Genomic DNA, 23,871 nt, shown 5'->3' on the forward strand with positions numbered 1-23,871 from the left:
ATATTGACTGTTGAGCGTAGCACTACTCATCATTGAGTAGGTCACTCTGCAGTCGCTGTTATGGATGTGTTAGATTTGAATTTATTCAATGATAAATTATTGTAGGTACCTATACGATGAATAACGATTAAAAGCTGAGGTGGTCATTCAGTCTAAATTTACTTTTCTAAGGATATTTTACAATAAATTAAATATATTGCTTATTAGTAGTTTAGTTTCTATTTATAATAAGGTATATTAAGAACTTTGTAAACATTTTAAGTTAAAACTTTCCAATTAGAAATTATGATCATGTATTTTCAACGTTATAAAATTCCTATAAGAACAATTTACTTATATGGGATATTGTATTACATTTTTAAGCTTTTTGACAGAGTCTAAAATTTGTTAATCAACACTTTAACAGTATAATTAAAATTATTTCTATGGGTTTTAAGGTTTTAAATAGTTTAAAATTAGTCTAAATATTTTGAAAAAGTCCTTGTGTATGGAAAATGATAATTTAAGTAGAAAGTAGGCAATGTTAAATAGTGAAATGTTTCAAGTTCCTCCATAATTAGTAGGTATCATTTTTATTAAATAAAAAAGGACAACAATTGTTTATATTATAATTCGTTATTATACGTTTGAATATCCTATGTCATCAATACCTGAACTTACATAGCTAATAAAAAATATATGTGGCTACACTTAACTTCTTTTTTTGAATTCCAGTAAAGAATTTATGATGAATATTATCTTGCGTTTTCAAATCTTATAGGTGTTAAAATTAGAAAATGTATGCATTTTTAACAAGAAAATAATTTACTTTTTTTGGTGATTGTAATGAATTTCGTAAAAATGTATTGAAACATGCCAATTTGGACTTAATGGACTTTTAATATTGCCACTCGAAGCAAAATGGTTCTAAGTTTGGCTATGTTTAAGCCGTGAAATCTGTTTAAATCAGTGAAAGACCTCGTGCTTAGAAATAACCGCAGATGCATCAATTCGGATAAAGAAATCCCTGTAGATTTTAACGGAGGATAAGCACATGGACAAGTTTAATTTTATCAAAAGTCAGATTCCAGAAAATACAGTAAATTACATTTGAGTATGTTTAAATTAACAATATAATTAATACCTTGATTGTTCTAAAATCGCACGTTTATTTATTTCAATTGTTCTAAAAAATATATATTAATAAATAATAATAGATAGGTAGGTAGTTAGTTTAATTAATTAATTTTTTATTTATTTGAAGTGATCTACAATCTATACACGTTCTAAGTATAATAAGTAAGTTTGATAGGTGACAAATAAGAATGATGTAAATAATAATATTAGGGAAAGTACCCAGTGGTAACACCCTATAAAATTTGTTATAACGTTAGTATATTAAGTACGTAATACGGTGCAGTATTTTCATTACTTTAACATTATTGTTGAGCCAAAATGTCCAATTGCTCTGATATAATAATTAATATAATTTTTAGAAAATAAATGAAATGGTACCCAACTAGGTAATAATATATTAATTACCATGTACGTGATAAGAAAATATTAGGAAATCCGTTTGCAAAATGTTGATACCTGTATAATAGGTGAAGCATAACTGCTATAAAATCTAATAATATTGGAAAGCGACAACTTGATTTTAAGTGTTGAAACAGGAAATAAAAGAAAAGTACAAATTTAATTGGAGTATATTTTTTCAATTTTCTTATCGTATTTTCTTATATAATGGATATTGAATAGATTTCTTAGTAAATATTTTAAGATCAGTTGTGGATACTGAAAAAATAAAGCATTTTGGAATTTTCTTCTGTACACAGTCTATATTTCATCTTGAAGGTATTTACCCTCTATTTGACATCTCTATGAATTGCAGAAGAATAACAATTATTTTCAAATCTAAAATGTTTAGGAGAATATCTCGTATAATTTGGAAGGAACAAAAAATATTATTTTTAGAACATTGTAGAATAATTTTAAAGATATATGATAAAAATATCATGTATGAAATAAAAAGGCAAGGAAAAAGGATACCTAATAGTCTATATCAGAAAATTATAATTTCCATGCATTATAATTATTACATTCCAGACAATCTATATGAAGTAATTGGTCCATTATCAAACCTCCTCAACATGATTTCTTAAATTATGAAAATTGAAATATACAGTGCTATATAATGTTAAAATATTATAATATTTATGTAAGCTAATAACAATTGTAAGAAATAATATGCTAAAAATTAAATAAAAAAAATATTTTATTTAAGAGTTATTTTTAACTATGTAGATGTACCAGGTATTGTTAGCATAAAAAATTGTATTAAAGTTTTCATTAAAAACAATAGTACAAATATACAATACACAATAGTACTGAACGGAACGTAGTCATTTAAAAAATAACACTTGTAACTACCTATATCATTATGTACCATAAATTAAATTGCAAAAACAAAAATATAGAAATACCGCACACTGATAAATATTAAAATATACCTAACCTACAGTTTACTTGGCTACAAATATCAATAAGTTGAGTAGGAACATATAGTGTAATAATGGACAAATTATAAATATACGGTATAATGCATTTGTATATTTTGAATAATTTTGCAGTACCTACTAATAACTTTTTTTTAATACATTCAAAGTATAGTTTGTTTATAATAATTCTTGTTCTTAGAAAACATCAAACGATGAAAAAATAAAAAGTTACTTTTTTGGTAATTACTAATCTTTAAAAGCTAAACAAAAATTGAAAGAACAAAAGAGAGAAAAATGTTGTTTTTCATATAACACTAGCTTCAACACTTTAAAAAAAATTTACCATATAGGTTATATTTTTTTTGCGAATTCAAAATCTCATTCTACAAAATATTAAATAAAAAAAAATATAATTTTATACTTTAATACATTTTACTGTAGCCCATCCATTGTACAAAATTTACTCTGCGTAATTACTTTATGTTACATTATAGGTTATAGACGAATGGCATTTTTGTAGAAAGTATTCTTCAGAAGATCGAAGGCCAATTTCATCAATATTATTGGTAAATTGGAGATTGCTAATGAAAACATAATTTATGTTTTATATTTTTATTTATTATATGATTATATTTAGAACAACATTTTAGTTCGTTAAATTTACTTTGACTTATCAAAGAATTATGAGAAAAAATTATACATTGTATTTTTATTAAAGTTTGGTACACTTTTGTGAAATCAACCATAAAAGAACTATCATATTATAAAAATATAAATAATAATAAAATCTAAGTTTTTTTTTATTATGATAAAATCGTTATTAGCCTGTTTCATGTTTGCATACCCAAAATAATAATTTTTATACAGTAAAACAAACTTTTTTTCACATTTTCTAAAAACATTGAATTAAACGTTTGAACACTTCCGTGCAAATAATGAAATTTGCATTTTGGAAAAATTCATAAATTTGCTCAAGAAAATATTTTATAACATAAAAACAGTAAGTATTAATAATATGATTGTAAATTTTAAACGTTTTCAATTTTTCAATTTTATTTTTGATTCTAAATCCTTCACATATGAACCTAATAACATAATATTATGTTATTTTTTGTGTCTGATAACCCTTTTTACAGAAGAAAAAGGGAGTCGATCATCAAATTTTAGGTTTCTAGAAGAAGAACAGATCTAGTAGGTATTCTACGAGGTAAAAAGTAAAAATCTCCCAGTAAAAATCTTCCCAGTGAAGTGGGGTAAGTGCCTAACTGGGGTAAGTGAGTTTTCCAGTATTATGGCGGGAAAAATATATTCTATCACTCATATCAATAATGAAAATTAATCTACAATATAGCGGGAGTTTAAATATCTAGTTTGCAACACTGTACGTTTATTCGTTTGCGTACTATCAGTGTTGATATCAACAATTGTAATATCACTCGCGTTTTGAAAAGTAGACTTGTTATCAATTATTTTTTTTGGCAATTCAAATGTATTTTGGAAGCTTCTAACTAAGCTAAGTTGTGTAATTTTATGTGTAGTTTAGGTTTTTAGTGATATTTACGTGTTTAATTATACAATTATATTCGCTAATTCGGATTATGCTCTTCCCCCGTGTAAAATGACCAACGGGGTAAATGCGACATTCATTTATGTGCCTATAATAGTCTGTAGGATATGATAAAAATGAGACAATATATTTGTAATTATAACAATAGCTGTCATTTCTAAACTATTTGAACAAAAACAGCTTTGTAAACGTAGTATTATAGCTAAAATTATTTAGTTTAAGGCACTTGCCCCACGATTAAATAACAGTGGTATTAGTATTTTTAAACAGTCCTTTTTGCACTTACCCCTTGTCAAGGGGAAAGTGTCAATCGTAAAAATATTTTTAAGATATTTCACATAAAGTTGACAGTGTACTTAGATAGACCACTTCCATATCAGTACATTGCAATAACCATCATATTTTTAAGTTAATTATTTCAGGAGAAATTAACAGATCAAGTTGAACTATTCAAAATTGCGTCGCAGTTACCCCACTTTACCTACCTTACAAAACAATTGGACAAAAAAAAAAAAAAATAAGGGTGTTAATTAAAATTAATTTTACGTAAATCCAGTTTTGGACAGAACATATTTTATTTTTTTCTGTGGTAATTCAAAAACTAATTACGGTAGATACCTAAGACTCTCATAAAATATTACGGTTTACATTTATACTAAACATGATATAATTTAAAAAATGTTTTGTTCTTATTATAAATGTTATAATTTTCTTATATAATATTAAAGTTAACTTTTACCACATTTAAAAATACATTTTTGACTTAAAATTAAAAAAAAAAATAAGCGTAAAGTCACATCAATGTTTTATTACCCTATTAAAGTTCAAATTCTGAAGCCAGTGGATATTAAAACTCATAATAACGAATCATGCTCTAAACGATTTTTGTGTTTTATGATTATTGAAAAACGTTTTATTTGTAGAAGTTTAAAACATTCTGCGATGACTTAAATTATTATTTACTGAACATAATTATTTTTTTTTTAATATTTACTTAACTATTATTAAAAGCATTTGACATTTTCGAAATATTTTTGATTTTTTTTTTTTTTAAAAAGTGTTAATTAAAAACCTACTAATTTTAGGCTCAGTCAAAAATTTCAAAAATGCTTTCGGTTAAAAGATTTGACATTAGTTGTTCTTATAGAAATTTTAAAACATTGAAAATTCTTCACAATATTTTTATAAGCAAAACAATTTTTTTTTTATTGAATCAGAAATATATATTGACAGGAAATAACATATTAATAAAAAAAAAACATTTAATTGATCTATCCATCTTCTGTAAGCATATGCATGTGTTGGTGATAAAGAGTTATACAGAACGAAAAAAACTTAATTACAAATTATCGTATAAAATAGACATAACATTTATAATATAAAAAACATATTAGAATTCATTATTCACGGAATTGAAACAAGTAAGATTTAAAAATTATAATTAATATCATATTAAAGAATTTATTAAACGAATAAGGTATATACCAAAGATGTTTATGGAATGGCTATTAATGTGGCTATTAATATATTAATATTAAGGTGGCATGCAAAAATGTAGTAGAAGAATAACGATATTTGACTGTTCAAAGAATTTTTTAACAGATGATGTGCTCATAAATTTTAAAATATTGATTCAATAAAAGTTTTAAAAAGTCGAGAGTGTTTGATGGCGTAACCTCTTAACACCTTTTAGTTTTAAGATAAAAAGTTTGTAATCTAACCACCAAACAGTTTTATTTAAATGTGCTCACACGATGCGCAGTTTTGGTACCCATATGTTATAAGTTTACATGTTTTTTTTTTAGCTAAACATTAATTTTTGCTAATATAGGTATTAATGAAATATTTTATGTTGTATTTTGATTACACTCACATGCACACGCGTCATACACTTATTAGACATTTTAAAATCACAAACTCATTTCATTTTCAGAGAGAGAGAGAGAGAGAGAAAGAAATCAGTTTTACAATTTTGCGTTTTTTATTATTGAAAAACAATTTTTGAGGTATTAAAAGAGTTCAAAAGTTTTAAATTACATGTTGATCGATCAAAAATTGGTGACAGATGGTACCTACTAAGATTTTTTTTTACAGTCAAGAAACTATGAAACAGTTTGTGACACAATAATAGTAAAAAATAAATATATAAACGAAAATCATATTAAATTACTGGACAAGAGTAATGTACCTATGTAATGTTGCCCATCAAAATAAATAAATCGGCAATATTTTTGTATACAGATATTAATAATATATTCTTATTTAAATACTTTTAAATCATTTCCGAATAAAAAAAAAAAAACACAACACAACTATTTATTTTGACTAATCTATTCATATAATATCATAGATACTATTATGATCATTTTACGTATTTAATTAATTGATTGGGCACTTTATTACTTTACATGAAAATGTTTATACCCTATTGCTATTTTACTAGCTATTTTTTGTTTATTTTGATATTTTCAGAAAATATACCGAAATGCCTTTAAAATACTCTTTTATTTATTAAAATCGATTAAAGGCCACGGATACGCACATTATTATTCCAAGGGCAAACATTTATAATAAAAATGTATTTTTATACTTCTAGCCCACTTCCGGCATTTGTTATGCTGTACGTTTATAGGTCACTATCACTATACGAACGTTAGTTTAAGATTTTTGGATTAACAAAATATAATATAATAATTTAATTTTAGATTGACACAAAAAATGTCTTTGTTAACAGTATTTCATAGTTTTGATTAATGGTGATGTATAATATTCTAGATTTTGCCATTTTCTGTTTATATAATAATATATAATTATACTTACTTAGTAGGTAATATGTGACGAGTGTTTTCTATGGATTCATTTCTTAGCTTCAGAACATATTTATCAACTTTTATTTTATATGGTACCTATAATATAATATGAACTACAACAATAATAGTAATTATGTATTAGTTGAAGGATGTTTTTGTAGGAATTATAATAACTCAATACAAATATGTTTTAGTCAATATAAAACTGATTCGAAATCATAGCACGCCAGAAATTATTCGTTGATAAGGAAGTAGCCAAATTTTGTTATTTTGTGATTAACGACAGTTTCTCAAATTATAGCAGGGTGTTTTGTTTGTATGGATTATGATTAGTAGCGAAATTACGTATGTCGTAGCCATAGAACATGTTATTAAAAATTAGTTTTCCGAGTTAGCCTTACTAATAAGTAATATTCACGCCTGCCTATGTCTTATAATACATTTCATCTACTAATTAATTAAGTATTTACAAAGATAAATATCCAAAGTTTAATTGTAAAATTTAAACTTCAAAGGTGGAATTAAGATTCCGGTACCTAGTACTAGTGTTATTACTGGAAGTTGGTGCATTCTAAAAGTTTGTTTAGTGCAGTACTCGTTATTGTTTTCAAAAAATAGTTCAATTTCAACCTGTTAGAACAAGTAATAAATACATTCTTTTATATATGAATAAGTTGAAATATAGGTATACAGAAAATAAAAATTATGAAAGGAAAAAAGGTAGCAAAAATTATGTACCTACCATTTATTTTATAAACATGTCTAATAAAATAAATACTTTAATAGTTAGGATAATACGCTTTTAATGTTGTTTGTTCTACATTCATTTAATTTGTTGTGATTTTAAAAACTTCGCGATGTAAATTAAAAATGAATTCCAGTTGTTATTACCTATTGGTAATTTATTCTTCCTTTTATTTGCATCTTTAAATATTTTAAAAATATAAAATATTTTGATACATTTTGTTTTATTCGCAATTTATTATTTTTAATTAAAATGGTAAATACCAAAATGCAATACTTATCAGTGCGCTGTTCTGATTTCATAATGTTTAATGCTATATTTTTCAATGGCATTTTGTTTATTGTACTGTAATAAGAATATTTAATAATTATCAGCTAAATATAATATGCACCTAAGAAAAATTTTAGTGTACTTTTAAAATATTATTTCATGGCATTGTGACAACCATTACTGTCGTGTGTATGTAATTATAGCAATTGTTGAGTTTTCTGTTTCAGATATTTAACATCGAAACATATTATTTGATACATATCATTGTAAAAAATAATACCAATAGACAATCAATTATTTAAATGTTCATGATGTATTTTTTTTATTATTATTTTGACTATTATTTTATTTATTATTCTATATATTTTTACATTAAATGTTTTTTGTTTTATATTGTATTCAACAAATAAACAAAAAAAAAAAATTTACTGTAAATTTATTTCTTATTTGTTGCCACCTACATTAAATTGAGTTACCTTTAATTTTTGAACAACAATATCCAATCTCATTTTAAATTCTGAACGCTACAAACAAAACAATCGAGTTTACAATAATGTGTTTTTTTCATTTTGAGAAACACTTTTTGGTGGAAATAACAGCTAAACTATTTTAGTACGTATTTTAAAATTGACACCAATCTAAGAGAGTATATGGTTTACAATTTAAAAGCCAATGGTTTTCTTGTTAAATCATACAAATTAAGAATAAAAATTTGATCGTAGAAATAGAACTTAAGTCAATAATTGTCCAAATTTTTTCTGTTAAGAAGTAATGATTAATGAAGTTTGAATCTTTTTTAATTTTAATTTTTTGTTTGTTAGGTTTGGAGTTGGATTCATAATATTTTGTATTTTTAATTTAACACTTTTTGAAACATTTGCAAAATCTTAAAACTATTCCATTAATTTGGTATTTTTTTATACTGTCTAGAGCTTTAAAACGGTACTTAGTAGTTAAATAGATTAAACTTTTTTAGTTATTTTCATGAAAATATACTGAAAGAGTGCTGTAAGATTAACCCAACCACCACCCAGCATCGCTTTCCAAATACAAAGATTTATCGTTGCCATCAAATTTAAAGACATACTTACACCTGTACCACATTGAAAAAAAAATAAAAAAAAGATAAAGAGTGAGAATGATTGAAAGTGGTTACAGTCTTACAGAATATTATAATTTTGTATAAATGAATATATTTTAATATTTTTGTTTTTAAATTACAGGTGGTTTCTGAATACCAACTGTCGACTTATCAAACAAACATATGGTCTGTTAAATAAATTCGTAAGTATATTATTGTAATTTTAAATCAAAACTTAACCTTCGATTTTGTAGGGCAGAAGAGATTTGATGCATTTTACTTATAATTTGCTTACTAAGATTCATTGAAAGTATTATTGAACACTTTTAACTGTTAACTATTTTCAAAGTTATTTTTTTTGGAATTTAGTAAATTTAGTTTTTGTAACATTGTTTTATTTAACATTAATTTGGTTGCGTAAAAGTTAATAATTTCGTAAATTGCGCAATTCTAAAGGTAATATTTGAAATTCGATCTGCTTAGCTTGGATATCTTCTGAAAATGTTCTCATTTTGATTTAACCAAATAAATTAACAACCTTGTGGTATCTATGATGAAGGGAAACTCGCGGTGGTACAGCATAAACTGATAAACGTGATTATAGATTGGGCCTTTTGAACGGACTATTATATTATATACGAAGTCTTGGAGATAAGAAATTACTAACTTTAAATCATAAATCGCATTGGCATTATTATAATGTACCTACCTAATCTACTAGTTCTATTGTTTTGCACGAAGTTCCAGTGAATATGTTGAAAGAAATATGTATAGATAGTTGGCGATTGACATAATATAATGCTCATGTTGTATCGTTCTATTTATACAATTCTTTCAGATTAATAATAATTATTAGGCACACAAATATCTAATAAATTATTATTATAAAGATTTATTAGGTATATTTGTTAAGTAGTTATGTAATTTAAATTGTGTACTAAAACAAATCAGTATTATAATACTTTAATTATATTTTAATTGGTATTATAACTTTTATAAATACGGACGTATTTTAATTGAACGATATTCTGAATTATATTTGGTTTAATCTAAACTAATAAGCATATTTTATAATTCGTCAAAGTATATCTTAGTTAATTGTTTAAAAATAATACGCACGACGAGTAGGTAGGTACGTGTAAAAAAATGCGTAGTTACCTATATCTATTTCCGTGATCAGTGGCATAATAATAACGGATACATACCTACTTAGGATACTTTGAGGATTTCCCATTGTATTTAAATTACATTAATTACATTAAAATCTTGAAATTAAAAATAATTAATAATTTGCGCAAGTCAATTAAAAATTCAATGGATAAATATCGATAAAAAAATGTTCGCTCGGTCAAAAAGGTTGAAAATTTAAAGGTTGAACATTTGCATACTACAAGTTTTTTACTTTTGACAGAAGATAAAAGTTCAACGAAAAATCACATAAACTTTTTATGAGTAATTTTTCCGCCATCAGATATTCAACAGTATATTAACGATTTCTCATCGAAAGATTTTCTTATTTTATGTAATTCAAAAACGATTAACCTTAGATACTTATAAAGTTCGCCAAATGTTTACCTGTATTACAATTTTCTGTACATGGTATAATTTTCAAAATATGTTGACTCTTTTTGAGTTATTTATAGACCATTAACATTTTTAATAGCAATAATATTAGGCTCACCGTGTTTGCTCAGAACGTTTTTGTATACAATGATTTTATCATTGAATTCAAATTTAACACATAAATTACAGTGACCAACTTGACAACCAAACTGTACGCACAGTTTTACCTATTCACCCACCTTTTTTAAAAGTAAATTTAAACTCAATGTGCTACATTTTTTCCCGTGATACGCAGTTACTAATCAGTTTTTTAATTTTATAGTTACGTTCAATTAATATTTTTCTTAATATAAACCTCATAGATTTGAAATATAATTTGTACAAAACCAATTATAATTTTATAGAAAAAAAAAATAATAATAATTTGAAATAGTTTATAATATTATATAATAGGTAATAATAATACAATATTTTTATATAATGATATATACTTTTGTGTATTTTAAATACTAAATTGTAGAATGTAGGAGGGTTGGAACTTATATTATATGGATATCAATATGATTCAAAATAAAGTATACAAATAAAACTGTCTAAATACATTTCCATAGAAAATTACCATCCAATTCAAACATATTATCATTTTGAAATCCAATTCGCAATATTAAAACAGTGGGTACCTACCAGATAACCAGTTTGACTCTTAATGATATGTCGGTGCTGTGATATATTTTACTGGATGTTTCTATTTTTGTGTATATTATATTCCTACTTTTATCAAATTTGCTCACCGAGGTTTGGCATACTTACATTGTAAAAATTCCAATTAAAATAAAAAATGGACCTAATTTTTAACCAAGTTAAATTACTTTTTCCCCCCTGTATTGAACTTGTAACTTTTACTTAGTCATAAAAAAATAAAAGTAATTTTTAACTTCACACTTAACTTACATTATTTTGTCTATATTAACTTGACTCGACGAATTATATAAATTAGTTAACTTGCCTAATCTGTAAACTACCTAGCTAATAAATGAATTATAATTTAGCAAATTATTATACATCTAGTAACTATGCGAATCAATAAAAGTCTTGTATTTAACTGTAATTGCGATTTGTCATTGATCTTAATGATATATAATGATAACTATTTGCTCGGAAAGTTCTTTAACCTAGGTAATTTAATTTTAAAAACTGGATTATTAATAGCTCTGCTGTACTTATATTTTATTTCTAACGTACCTCGTCATTGAGAACTGCAGAGAACGTTACTGTAATGGATAAATAAATTTGAATTCAATGATAAATCATTATATACGAAAAACGATTCTGAGCGAAGGTGATGGGTTGTATCCGCATCGATTTCTAAGGATACCTAGGCTTATGTTGTATTATTATTTTCTTCTTGCTTTGGTAGGTTGAATTTTTTTTTGCCAAAAACATCGCATGTAACTTATAAGCCAATACTGGCGTAGGTACCTATCGCATAAGATGGTACTTATCGTTTTCTATTTCTTTAGTTCGTCTTAAGAAATGTAATATGTCAAAGTGTAAAGTACAAATGATGAGCATTTATAACAAAACAATTCAATTTGACAACACTATTGGCCTTTTACATATATGCCCTTCACCACCCCCTTAATTATATGGTCATGAAATTATGAGGGACCGTGCACGTCGGACAAACAAAACATGATACACGCTCCGTTTGGAATAAAATATTATTTATTTACTCGTGTAACACAAAATCTCTCTGTTGTATTTCATTAACGTTTAGTAGGTAGGTACAGACTAACTCAGTAGGTACATCAAAAATTGACCACCAGAATACTCGCATATAACTCGTAAGAATTATTTTAATAACGTTTCTGAAAATATTACAGATTATGCATAGAGACACGATTATCACATTATTGTTATCATTCTAATGTGATTTTACTATAAATATATTAAACTTGTGGTAGTTTTTTGAAATTTATTTTTCACATAATTTTTTTGATAGGTATTTATTGTTTATTCTTCAATTTGACTAAATTTAAAACTGAAAATTGTGGAATATTACACAGAATACACGTCCAAGATGATGTTTTTAATATGTATTTAAAATTTTAAATTGAACAATAATTTAGAGCGAATATATTTTTTCACTTATGATTAATTTATTGTTCACAGATAAAAAAATCGTTATATATTTCAATTTTTACCCTCGATAAAATTACATATTATAGTATAATTTAGATGTAAACTAATGGGTGTTACATGACAAGATAATTATTGTTAATTTGGTACTCGATAGTTAAATGTAATTTTTTAAAAAAATTACTCTGATTTTAGTTTGTTTTCATGGATATTTGAATCAACTATATAGATTTTAGATATCAAACCATAGATTTTAATTTATTTGTATCTATGTCAAACCCAACGCCAAATTATCCAACTGATAAAAAATCCATGGCCAAAAGTCTAACTTATTTGAAAAAAATATGTTGAAACTGTTGCCAAAAAACTTTATAAATCTAATACTAGAATATTGAAGGATCCCAACAAGATGTCTATAGTATAATTAAAAAAATAGTTGAGCCACTATATTTTTTTTTATGAGCGTCTCAAGTTAGAGTTAGAAATTCATAAAAAACTTTTTTTTTTTTATATCTAAGATTTAAAATTAAATACAAGATTCCTTATAAGTTTTTCTACCTATAAATAAGTTTTTTATAAGCATATGACATTCATAATTCATCAGTGACAAAATTCGTCATAATCTCGAAAATTTGCTAATTATTTTATAATTTAAAATCTGTATAAAATGTTTAATTTGCATAACTAAGAATTGAAAATGTAAACTGTAATCAAAAAAACTAAGCAAATGTAAATACATAGGTTTTTTTTTATTTAGATATAGGTTGAATTTGGATGAAATTACATTTTTAAATGAAGAATAACAATTTTAGTTATTTTATTGTAATTTAAAAATATTATTTGTGGGTACTTGAAGCTTTTTAAAGTGTACTATTATATTTTATACATACAATAACTTTTTCAAATGTGATTTTTTTGGCGACAATCAATTCAACCTACTGTGTTGCGCATTGTACTGTAGTAAAATAATTTACTTCAATAACAAATAATAAAATATACTTAGTAATATACGCTGACAGACTGTCTTGACCCAGAATTTTTATTTGTATGCTAAATCATTGAGTTCAAATTTAACACATACATTTTAGAACCCACTTGCCCACCTTTTTCTGAAAATTTGCTTTGAACTTCAATAATTGAATACATTTTTCGTGTTTATTATTTATTAGTCATAATAAAAATAGTGTTATTAATATTAATATTTTATTCAACAGGCTATTTTATATTATTTTTGATTTTTATTTGTCATATCCGTTGGGTTTATAGCTTAACAAGTCAACCCTGCATTTTTTATCTATTCGATATTTTGGCCATTGGTTTTTTGACTTGGATATTTCAATACAGACTATTTTGCCCTTAAATATTTTTTCCCGATACCAATTCATTTAGATGTAATATTATATTCAAGCGATTATTTTTTTTTCGTCCCTAAAAATCTAATTTAGTTTTTCATATCAATATATTATACAGTTTACTCGTAGACAGTAAGATTATGTACCTATTGACTATTAAAATCATTTTAGTTTTATCACTTACATAGATGTTACTATTATACATAATATTTAATATTATCATGAGTCATAAAAATAATTGTTGTCTCATTAATTTGATGGCAACATCAAGTAGATATTACCTTCTCATTTACTAGTATACCATATTATGCTCATCGTGTAAGCAAGTTTTACAAGTTTCTAACAAATATTTTACAAGCACAGTCGATAAAAACTCAGAATTTACAATAATTATTTATACTAATGAGGATATGTTGGAGACTGGAGAGGTTTAGGTTTAGGCTAATAATTGTTTGTAAATGGGTGGTAACTACAATTATTAATGCTGGTAAATAGCGATCATAACGGTATATACGACAGAAAATCACGTGGAACACGTGTTTAATGCCCACACTGATTTCGGCCGTACGCGAATAAAATTATACATATAAATAATATTAAACTAAATAAAAACGAGGACGACAAATTTGAAAAAACCTCCGTTTATGTATTATAAATAGGTAGGTGGTACTTGCGGTACCCGTATTATAGCGTTATAATAATATTATGCGTGCACAGTCCATTCAACAGTATAATAACTTACGACTGAACGTCTAAAATATAATATTTTAGTCTGCCAATAATCGACAGATAATATTATTATGGCCGAGGTTTATTATATTGCATTTTAAATATTTCCAAGCATTAACCCTTAGGCCATAACAATAATATTATGCGCACTTATATTATAATAATTCAGACCCCGCGACGGTGCACGCGCGGTAGACACACACACTGATGGCGTCTATGGTCCCGAACAACGGGCTGATGACTAACGTACGAAAACGATTTGTTTAATTATTGAAGCCCACCGGCTCGCACTGTGAATAAACTAAAACCCGATATGGCCACAGGCCGTGCAATACCGTACATTGGCGATTTGTTGTCGTTATCATAATAATAATATATTCAACTTCCTCAGGCTGTATGAAATACAATGCGATGTACAGGGCGAACGTAATATTACAATGGGCAACGCGATTTTGTCCATTGAACGAAATCATATCGATCGAATTAACAACACGCATTTCATTATCTTGTAACTGATAATAATATCATTAGCCTCGTGTACATTTCAATTATATTTTACAACGCTCCAACCGCGAATGAAACGTTTTATATATATATATATTTTTTTTTTTTGATGTAATAGATGCCCACGTACCTCCTAAAGGTATTTTCTTTTTTATTCCGGGAGAATTACGTTTTCACGCCACGGTTGTTGTTGACTGCGACGTGCGTCGTCAAATACTAAAAGGTTCCCAAACCTAAATGATTATAATATGGCTGGTATTTATTTAATGCCATTATAATAGTTGTTGCATGTGTTTTTTGCATTATAATATCTATCGCCAACTTTTTATTATTGCTTTTTAGAAAGTCGTAAATAATATTATGACTCGATTTTTGTCACTATGCTGGAAACATGTCCCACAAGAATCTTATACTGAAAAATGTATAATACCATAGACCGATTTCCCTAAATACATTTCCACTAATGTGTACAAAAATTGATATTGTTTTTTGTACGGTATGTCTTTGTATAATATAATATATCATTTGCATCCATTTATTGTTATGTGTGATGTAATAATCGGTTTACCATCTCCCCGTGAAGACTTTTACTTCTAGAGTTTTAAAATTGTATCAATAATATGGCTGGAGAGCCTTCAAGAAAGGCCTCTTCGCCCGCTAGCAATTATTCCAACATCCGTCGTAGGTACAGCACTTGTAATTATTTTCACAAATAATTATTTTGTGGATGGTGTATTAATTAACAATATAAGTTAAAAAAAGATATAAAATATAATATGAATAAGTATAATATAAATTAATAAATATTATAATTTTACGAATTTAGAAGTTAAATTTCTATAATTTTACAAATGAGCAAACATTATTGATTATTAAAAATAATTTCAAAATATTTTCTAAAAACAAATATAACGGATAATACATATATTCGTAGTGCCCATACTAATTTTTTTTTATCGTCTGTTAATAACTCAATACTATTTCTAGTAGGTTCAACTAAGTTTCATATATTATATGTGCAGCAGATATGCACCTTTTTTACACGACTACATATGCCGATAGTAATAAATTAAAAACATTTTTTTTTCTTATGAAATTATTCCATTTCCATGTAACAACTGAATATGCTTGGGTTCATTAAACTAATTACTAATTTTAGAGTTGTATAACAATTTTTTTGCATAGTCACTTGTTAGACTTATAGATACATCATACATTTTTTTTTTTACTAATAACTAGGTAAGTGTCTTATATTATATAATATTATAGACCACAATTATTGACAATTTTTTGATTGTAATTTAATTTAAAACATTTTAAACGAATATTTATTTTCATACACATCCCAAACTTTGTTTCTAGTTGTTTTAAATCAAACTTTTATTTATATTTATAACTAAGTATAAAAAAATGTCACTTCTGTATAAAAATATTGAATACACTCGCATGTACTTAATAGATTGATACATTTATATGCACAATTAATATAGTTAGGTTACACATTATAGCATAATGACAAATATTTATGAACGATATTTATCCTCCTCCAGATCATTAAGCGTTTAAAAACATATTATAATAACTATTGTATAAATATTTTTGTATAATCATATCTAAATAAATAAATATACATTAAAAATCAATAATTTTTATGACTAGGTCATATTGAATTGTACTGAATTATATAATTATCATCAAATTGCGTTATACAATTTAATATTTTAAAATTTACGCGTCACCTTCTATAATAAAGATTGAAAACTAATGTTTTGTGTAAAAATGTCGGCGTTCCTGATTAATTACACAATCACATATAATATTAGTCGATAACGCGAGACTTACCTTGTCATAAATATTATTATTATTACTACATAGGTACTTACACTTAACTTATATCCGTGATTTATTTTCAAGTTTAAGTGTGCACAGCTATAATAATATTATGATTATATCGCATATTACCAGTAGCGCAAATAGGAAAAATGTTTAGGGGGGAGGGGGCTCAAGCCCCAACACATTTTTTTTAAAAATAATAGTATAATTTATAGGTACATACTTTTAAGAATGGTATACTATTATTTTATGAGGGGGCTTTGAGTGATTTTTTTTTTTGGCTAAGCCCCCCTAAGCCCCCCCCCCCTATTTGCACCACTGCATATTACGTCTCATACAATGATCGGGTGATATATGCTGCATCAGATTTAATAGGTTGTACTTCACATAAATTTCCGCTGTTTGGTTCTGAATTCAAACAATTAACGAAATGTACTGTATTTTTATCAATAAAAAAAATTTATATTGTTTTGTAAAGTTAATTTTATTATCATACTACAATAATCCAACGACCCGGTAGGTCAAGAAAAGAGCGCCTTAAAATGCACACAAAAAAACACGCTAAACTGCCGGACTATAATTACTGTAAGCCACATGAATCACGATTAAATTTCTTGAGAAAGCATAGTAAATTTGTTGTTAAATAATGAAGTTTGAATGTACAACAATCTAATTGGAAGTTGTACGTAAATGCGCATGGTGTAGTTTTTAAATCATTTTGAACAATATCAACAGAGTTATTTAGCCTATTTAACTAGAAATTATTGTAGCGTATTTTCAACATTTTATTAAATACTATTCCCCGCGGCCCGCATTACAATGCACTATCCGACACCTATGGCAACCAATATACAAAAAATAATAATAATACTAATTTCTCCTATTACTATAATAATCTGAAACCAATGGCAACCACTTATAAACATTTAAACTCATTTTATAAAATAATTAAAAAAAAAAAAATCATTGTAAAACCAATATGCTCCCGAAATAATAAGGTACCTACAACAACAAAAAATGAGTGATATTACAACTTCGCCATACTTCATGTAAAAAAAAACTCTAAGTATTAAAAAAACGGCTCTAAAAGTTATGATGTAATTTTATAGGTAGCTAAGTCCTTAAACTATAGATATCATTTGTATTAAAATAATCTGCTAAAAAATTGAACTGAGCTTGACGACTGATTAAGTTAAGAATTTAAAAATACTATAGCATAGTGAGTACCTACATAATAACAATATAGTCTACTATCATTGAAATAGGTAGTGTAATCAAGTGTTTTAAAGTCACCGTTCTAAGTTCAACTGTTTAATAGATTATTAGATTCTGAACGAAGTGATGAATGTATTGATTTTACAATGATGTGTGTTTTTTTTTTTTTTTTTTTTTTTTTTTTTTGTGTCTGACGACAACTTTTGGAGCAGTAAAAATGCTTCGATTTTCAAAAGTTGTACCTTTTCTGAAAGGAAAGTGAATCTAGTTGGTACTTTGGGGGGTCAAAAGTGAAAATTTCCCAATACTTTTCAAAAGCGGCAGGAAAAACCTTAAAAAAATAACGGAAAAACGCGAATTTTTACGCAAAACCAATTTTTGACAAAACGAAAACTTAATTTTACTGTAACTCAAAAAATAATTATTGTAAGCACTTGAAATTTGCAACAGATGTTTATATTAGCGTTGTCTATACAGGGTTAAATTTTCAAAGTGTTTCGACTTTTTTTGAGCTATTTATAGACAAATGAAATTTTCAATTTTTCTAAGTATTTTTTTTTTAAATAACGATAAAAAATTTTTGGTTGGATAGAAAACTTTGAAAATTTAATACAAGGTTTCTTATAAGTTGTTCTCACAGTGATAAAAAAAAATCCAAAATCGTTAGTCACAATTTTTTTTTATAAGTGCTTAAAGTTTAAATTTATACGAAATATGTCAAAATTGCGAAAATTTGCAAGTAATTTTGTGGTTGAAAAATCGTAAAATTTTTTTCTTTTATAACTAAGCTTTTAAAATTTGGTACAAGGTTCTCCATAAGTTTTTCTTTAAATATCTGTAAAAAAAACTCAACCGGACTAAGACAAAAAATTTTTAGGAGTGTTTGAAATTTAAATTTTTACAAAACCGCATTAAATAACGGTTTAGCCTCAAACGATTTTTGATATTTGTTATTATTCAAAAAGTATGAGTCGTAGACACTTGAAAATTTTACCAGTTGTTTAAATTGACATTTTCTTTATATAGTTTTATTTTCAAAATATTTCACTAATTTTTAATCTATTTATAGGCAATTGAAATAATCGATTTTTTTTGATTTTTTTTTTATAAATGTTGATAAAAAAAAATTAGCTTGGACAAAATACTTGAAAATTTAATAGAAGGGTCCACATATGTTGTTCTAACTCCCATTCAAAAATTATAAAAATACATAGGCACAATTTTTTTTTATAAGCATTTAAAGTTCAAATTTTGACTAAATACGTAAAAATTACGGCAATGTTCAAATAATCTTAAACAGAAATTCATAAAAGTTTTTCTTTTTAATTCTAAGATTTGGAAATTTAATACAAGGCTCCTAACATATTTTTACAATAGCAGTTGCAAAATAAAAGGAATACATTGTCACAATTTTTATTTATAAGCATTTAAAGTTCAAATTTTGACAACATATTATGTAAAAATCACGAAAATTCGTAAATTATTTTATGCTAGAAATTCATAAAAAATTTTCCTTTTATATCTAAGATTTCAAAATTTAATACAAGGCTCATAATATATTTTTACAATAGCAATTGAAAAATAAAAGAAATATATAGTCACGATTTTTTTTTTATAAGCATTTAAAGTTCAAATTTTGACTAAATACGTAAAAATTACGGCAATGTTCAAATTATCTTAGACAGAAATTCATAAAAGTTTTTCTTTTTAATTCTAAGATTTGGAAATTTAATACAAGGCTCCTAACATATTTTTACAATAGCAGTTGCAAAATAAAAGGAATACATTGTCACAATTTTTATTTATAAGCATTTAAAGTTCAAATTTATACGAAATATGTCAAAATTGCGAAAATTTGCAAGTAATTTAGTGGTTGAAAAATCGTAAAAATTTTTTCTTTTATAACTAAGTTTTTAAAATTTGGTACAAGGTTCTCCATAAGTTTTTCTTTAAAAATAATATATCCTAGACTGACAAATCATCTCCGTTCAGAATCGTTTTTCGTATACAATGATATAATATCATTGGATTCAAATTTAATTCCATCCATTACAGTAACCCACTTGTAACCTACTGTACAGCAGAGCGACATCCACGACTTACCCGCCTTTTTTTAATATCGATTATATCCAAAGTTAAAAGACATGGCTACCTATAAAATGATAACACAACTTTTAGAGCCTTTTTTTTTACCCGGATGATGGCGGAGTGTTTTTGTTGGTATATAATATGACGAAAACGAATATCGAACATTTGCTGCGTAACCAAGTAAGAGTGATAAAACAACAGGTATATATACGTTTGAAAACATTTATTATATTTGAAGCCTTGAAGGCATACAATTACATATAGGTATACATCTAACATGGCAAAAGAAAAATTTGTGTTGCAACGATAATATTTCCCGTTCCATAAATGTTCTTAATATTATTGTAACGGTAATAAACCTTTATGAAACGGAAATTGTCTATTGTAGAAGTGACATAATATTTTATACTTAGTGTCCGCCAATTATTTCTGCATTCTGAACATCATAATAACTGAAGCCACGAAACATTGGGTAAATATGTCGTAGAAGTTACCTAACTAAAATATAATTGGTAAAGATTTATAAAAAAAAAAAAAAAAACATTTGCAATACGAATTTGAAAAACTTAATCACGCGTTTATCATAATATTATGTTACAGTTGGGTAACACAAAAACATTATAAGCGAATAACATATTATGGATGCATTGTGCATGACATGAATGTATGATATCTAAAATCTGAAAGCAATGATATTAACATACTTTAAAAAAGGTTAGCAGCCGAGTGATTTTTTTTTTTAAAATCCAACCAAATATCAAACTTCAACGGTAGATTTACAAAAAATAAACTTTAAAATTTCACAATCTACATCTAATCTTCTATAAACATGTTTTGAAGCAGTTTTATTTTAAAACGTGTTCAAATTATAAATAAATAAAACACATTATTGTAAAGCTAATGTAATAGCTTCTTCGTCCATGTTCAGAATCTAAAATTTTGCACGGTAAATATATCGTAAATAATTAATAGGTAGGTACTTCTCCACATGTACAACGGAACTAAATTTTATATTTACTTCAAAGTTCAAACATAATATTCTGAACCCAATTCAATTTACTTGTGTTTGAAAACTACAAATATATTGAATTTGTAGTATAGGTCAACATAAAAATATTATGTTAATTGATGTTTTAAATTAAGAAAACAAAATTAATTGATAGTCATTTACTTGATTGTATTGACATTTCTTTTTTTTTTTTTTTAAATTTGGATGTTTGAAATTTGAATGACTTTTAATTAAACGATATTGATAGGTTGAAGATAACGTGAAAATGTCAAGTCTGAGCAATGTGATGTGCGCTAGATGGCTAAGCTATTCAACAATTAATATTCAATATTTTAATATAAAAAATAAACTAAAATACCACTGGAAATAAATTCTAAGATAACTTATACTATTACTTATAAAATATATATATATTACAAAATATGCAGTCGATATAAAAGTCGTTCAACATATTTTTACGTTACGTTACCGCACATATTATGGGTACTTTATTATTATAGTTTCTGAGTTTTGGCCGGGAGATTTGGGCTTAAAATGTTGTGTCTCTCAGTGAATTTGATTGTATTTGATCGTGAACACTTTTTATTGTAGAATGAGTGCTACGAAGAATTCATATGTAGCATATGAAATCGATTGGAAATTATAGATGTAGATTGTTCTTTGGGGAATCAAATGTGAAAATGTTATTTTCCAAGGAAATTGAGAAAAACTACCAAAAAACACCGACATTTATGGCAAAACCATTTTGTATAAAATGTATTTCGTTTGTTTTCATTGTAATTTAATAAATAATAATATTAGATATTGGATTGAGTGGGTATTGGTTTTATTATTTTATACAGGGTGATTCTCCAAGCATACCCATCCAAATATTTTTCTTTATTAATGAAGTTATTCAAATTCAGTTTTTTTTTCAATTTTTAAGTAAACAATACTAAATATAAAGAAGTTTATATCACCATAGAATACTCATTAAATGGTATGACTCTAAGTATTTGAAAATATGGCATTAAAGTATAATTACAAATTCAAAAAAGCAGAATTTGAATAAAATAATAATTAGGAATAATACATTATTTTAGGGTGAAATGGGATGAACACTAAACACCCTGAATACTTCATTAAATTTTTAGGTTCTTTCCATATAGGTTTTTTATTAATTTTTCTTATATCTAGAGGGATTAATTTTTAGATTTCTGAAATAAATAATTAACATTTTAATCACGGTTACTCATAGGTACTGCATGATTATATTACCTATATGCCTAATTATTAATTATTTTAATAGTGAGAATAATTTGAATTGGAAACTCACGATTTTATAAGTATACGTCATATTAACTTAAATTTAGGAAAAATAAAATACATTTAAAATGAACTATCGTAAGTAAATTTTATTTTATAGACTTTTAAGAATGATAATATAATCTATTTCGAGTTTAAAATTGAACAAAAGTTAATTAAAAAAAAACGTTTGTAACGATCAGAGAATTATTCAAAAATTTCAGACATCATTATGTCGGGTAAATGATGGAATTCTGATCACTTTTTTATTTTTGTTATAAAAATCATTAAATTAAACTATACGTAGTACGTACCATATTGTTTTTGGTCAACTTTGAAAAAAGTATATAAATAATTGAATGGATCTCAACCATTGGATATTAAAACAAAAATATTTCATGATTTTCATTTTCTGTTCAAATGAAATGCACTGTTATGCTTCCACCCGAAATCTTCAAGCTTAAATATACCAATTAAAATTTAAAAAAAAGGCAATATTTATGATTATACTATATTATACTATATAAAATATAGTCGTGAATTAGATAATTATAATTATCGAAAACATCTGGTATGTATACAAATATTTCGTAATTGTTACTATATATTCTATTATACTTTAATTAATTCGATTAATACCTAATTAATGGTGTAATTCATTATCATGTGATTAGGTAGGTATACAGATTATTCGGATATTTCAAAATTTTAAATTTATAATGCAATATTTGTAATGACATGAACATGTTGACGGGTCGAATATCATGTGATTAGAGTGGGTACTTAGAATAAAAAGGAGTATTGTTGTATTTTCATTGTGTTTCACAATAGAAAATACTGAAAATAGAGTCGTGGAATATTTGGACATACGTCGAACAAAATTCTATGGTAGGTTACGTATTTATCAATGGCCAAAAAATGATGTTTGGGTAGACATACGATAAATTCAATTATTTGAAGCATAGACCTATATGAAAAAATAAGGTATTTGACTACTCGTTTCATGGTTTAAGTAAATTTATTATTTCATTTAAATAAATTGGTAGTACAACGTTAAGAATATAATAAAAATAATTAAATCTTTCAAAATTAAAATATAATTCAAGTATGGTGTACCTATTGAAGATTGTATTATATAAGATCATTTAAATTTTTTATTTCAGTGTAGAAATGTCACTGTCTAAAGTGTAAAGAATAGATATAAT

The 23,871-nt window shown here is 25.6% G+C and overlaps 1 protein-coding gene across 1 annotated transcript in view; it reads left to right on the top strand.

Moving 5' to 3' along the window:
* The window catches only part of LOC100168206, a 318,228-nt gene that overhangs the window by 29,981 nt on the left and 264,376 nt on the right, over positions 1 to 23,871 (top strand). Inside the window, exon 2 of the mRNA XM_008186112.3 lies at positions 9,093 to 9,153. The gene's annotated coding sequence lies outside the window, so the exon portion shown is untranslated. The remainder of the gene's footprint in view (positions 1 to 9,092; positions 9,154 to 23,871) is intronic.

This window comes from Acyrthosiphon pisum, chromosome X, assembly GCF_005508785.2.
Source record: "Acyrthosiphon pisum isolate AL4f chromosome X, pea_aphid_22Mar2018_4r6ur, whole genome shotgun sequence".
NCBI classification, from domain to species: domain Eukaryota; kingdom Metazoa; phylum Arthropoda; class Insecta; order Hemiptera; family Aphididae; genus Acyrthosiphon; species Acyrthosiphon pisum.